The sequence below is a fragment of the Tasmannia lanceolata genome, unplaced genomic scaffold (assembly GCF_043159265.1).
Source record: "Tasmannia lanceolata isolate RefF3 unplaced genomic scaffold, GAP_Taslan_0.1 ptg000020l, whole genome shotgun sequence".
NCBI lineage: Eukaryota > Viridiplantae > Streptophyta > Magnoliopsida > Canellales > Winteraceae > Tasmannia > Tasmannia lanceolata.
Genome location: NW_027518697.1, coordinates 17384096 through 17387291, shown reverse-complemented (window position 1 = coordinate 17387291; position 3196 = coordinate 17384096).

Genomic DNA, 3196 nt, shown 5'->3' with positions numbered 1-3196 from the left:
TTTTAGTCCTCATATTTTTCTTTCTATTTTTAACGCATCGAGGACAATGCATAATTCAAGTATGGGGGGTAGCTTTTAGAAACTTTGATTTTCTAGTCTTTTCTATAATTTAAAGTTACAAAGTTTCTTTTCCTTTTGTTTTTGGTATTTCTCTCAAATTAGAAAGAACTTGGTATTCTTAGAAAGAAAGTTGTTTTCCTATTTTAAGAAAGAAAGTTAATGGATATTTTAATTTTGGAATTTGAAAAATTAGAAAGAATACTTTCCTTTCTTAGTTTTGTTTTCTTTTGGAATCTTTCTTTTAAAAGGATTTGAATAAGAAATAGAAATAGAAACTTGCTTTTTATATGGTATGGATAAAAAGGAAAGAAAGGTTGAAACAAAAGAAAGAAAGAATGATTTTTAGAAAGTTTGCTTTTTTATTATAGTTTTGATTTGTAGCCTTTTTGACTTGAGCTATTAAGTCTGAAGGGTTTTTACGCCTAGTTCCTTAAAGCCAACTGGCTTGAGAGCAACTGACTGAAAACTCCATACATGGGTCAATTAGAAAGCTTAATAAATCAAAGCACTGCACGTAATCAAAGGTAAAGTTTGAACTCATATGCATCAATGTCTATGACATATGCAAATCAAAGATTAGTCGGACACTGTTTAGTAGCCTGGGTGTCTGGTGCATGCCCTGCATGTCATTCACGCCAAAAGCAGTAGAGGATTACAAAAACTGAGTTCTATTCTTAGAAAGTAATGGAAAAGTGTAAGGATGGTGGACCATATAAGATTGCAATTTTTCTATTAAGTTTCAAAATCAAATTTCTTTTATGGTACGATTACATTAGAGGCAAGTTTAAGGGAGCAAAGTAGGACAAATTCAAAAGAGGATTCCTTGATTAAAATATTTTTCTAATTTTTTTCAACTTGGGAAAGGATGCAAAGTTTAAGTATGAGGGTATTCTTGTTCCTCTATTTTGAGTAATTTATCAAAGAAAAAGGCTTAGAATTTTTTTGGCTTTATTCTATAGTGAGATTTGGAAAGAAAAGTTTATTTTTAGAATTTTGTGTGTATATTCACAGCAAACACACACGAGACAAAACTCGTCCACTAGGGTAACCTAGGGGTTTAAAGGCTTGTTGCACATGCTAAGTGCAATCGTGATTTCTACGAAAGTGAGTTAGGATTTTGTTTTTGTTTTTATTTTTATTTTTGTATATTTTCATTTTGTTTGCTTGAGGACAAGCAAAGGTTAAGTATGGGAAAATCTGATGAGCACATTTATGTGTGAATTGTAGGTAGGAAAAGCATGCATTTTTGTTATTTAAAGCGGTACTACGAAGGTACTTTATCATTCGCCTTGTCAGACTTCAGTTGATTTTATTTTGTTATTCTTGTTTCTGATGGTCTTCTTTTCTATGTTCATCTATGATGGAACGGACTACAACCTGAGGTAATGGCCTTAATGGTAAGAAGCATACCAAAATTTCTCGTCAACACCCCTTATACCTAATATTGTAACCCTTGCTTCTGAAAGAATTCTGTATAGTACTCATATTCATTTCTTCCACATTTTTTTTAGATGTCTCTGGATTCTAAAGGGTTTGCTTTCCCTGTAGGGTATAACGTCTATGGTTGGAAATGGACAATCACTGGAAGGAATGGCTTACAAGGTCTCTGTTTCCTTTCCCATTGATTATCCAATCGAGCCTCCAAAGGTGAAATTCAAGACATGGTGCTTCCATCCGAATGTAGATCTCTATGGCAGTGTTTGCTAGGACATTTTTCAGGTAAATGCCCATTCCTATTTCGAATCATGCCTAAACAAATACGGTACGTACCCTCCTTTCTATTTTTAGTCCTCATATTTTTTTTCTATTTTTAACGCATTGAAGACAATGCATAATTCAAGTATGGGGGGTAGCTTTTAGAAACCTTCCTTCGCTAGTCTTTTCTATAATTTAAAGTTAGAAAGTTTCTTTTCCTTTTGTTTTTGGTATTTCTCTCAAATTAGAAAGAACTTGGTATTCTTTGAAAGAAAGCTGTTTTCCTATTTTAAGAAAGAAAGTTAGTGGATATTTTAATTTTGGAATTTGAAAAAGTAGAAAGAATACTTTCCTTTCTTAGTTTTGTTTTCTTGTGGAATCTTTCTTTTAAAAGGATTTGAATAAGAAATAGAAATAGAAACTTTCTTTTTATATGGTATGGGTAAAAAGGAAAGAAAGGTTGAAACAAAATAAAGAAAGAATGATTTTTAGAAAGTTTGCTTCTTGATTATAGTTTTGATTTGTAGCCTTTTTGACTTGAGCTATTAAGTCTGAAGGGTTTTTACGCCTAGTTCCTTAAAGCCAACTGGCTTGAGAGCAACTGACTGAAAACTCCATACATGGGTCAATTAGAAAGCTTAATAAATCAAAGCACTGCACGTAATCAAAGGTAAAGTTTGAACTCATATGCATCAATGTCTATGACATATGCAAATCAAAGATTAGTCGGACACTGTTTAGTAGCCTGGGTGTCTGGTGCATGCCCTGCATGTCATTCACGCCAAAAGCAGTAGAGGATTACAAAAACTGAGTTCTATTCTTAGAAAGTAATGGAAAAGTGTAAGGATGGTGGACCATATAAGATTGCAATTTTTCTATTAAGTTTCAAAATCAAATTTCTTTTATGGTACGATTACATTAGAGGCAAGTTTAAGGGAGCAAAGTAGGACAAATTCAAAAGAGGATTCCTTGATTAAAATATTTTTCTAATTTTTTTCAACTTGGGAAAGGATGCAAAGTTTAAGTATGAGGGTATTCTTGTTCCTCTATTTTGAGTAATTTATCAAAGAAAAAGGCTTAGAATTTTTTTGGCTTTATTCTATAGTGAGATTTGGAAAGAAAAGTTTATTTTTAGAATTTTGTGTGTATATTCACAGCAAACACACACGAGACAAAACTCGTCCACTAGGGTAACCTAGGGGTTTAAAGGCTTGTTGCACATGCTAAGTGCAATCGTGATTCCTACGAAAGTGAGTTAGGATTTTGTTTTTGTTTTTATTTTTATTTTTGTATATTTTCATTTTGTTTGCCTGAGGACAAGCAAAGTTTAAGTATGGGGAAATCTGATGAGCACATTTATGTGTGAATTGTAGGTAGGAAAAGCATGCATTTTTGTTATTTAAAGCGGTACTACTAAGGTACTTTATCATTCGCCTTGTCA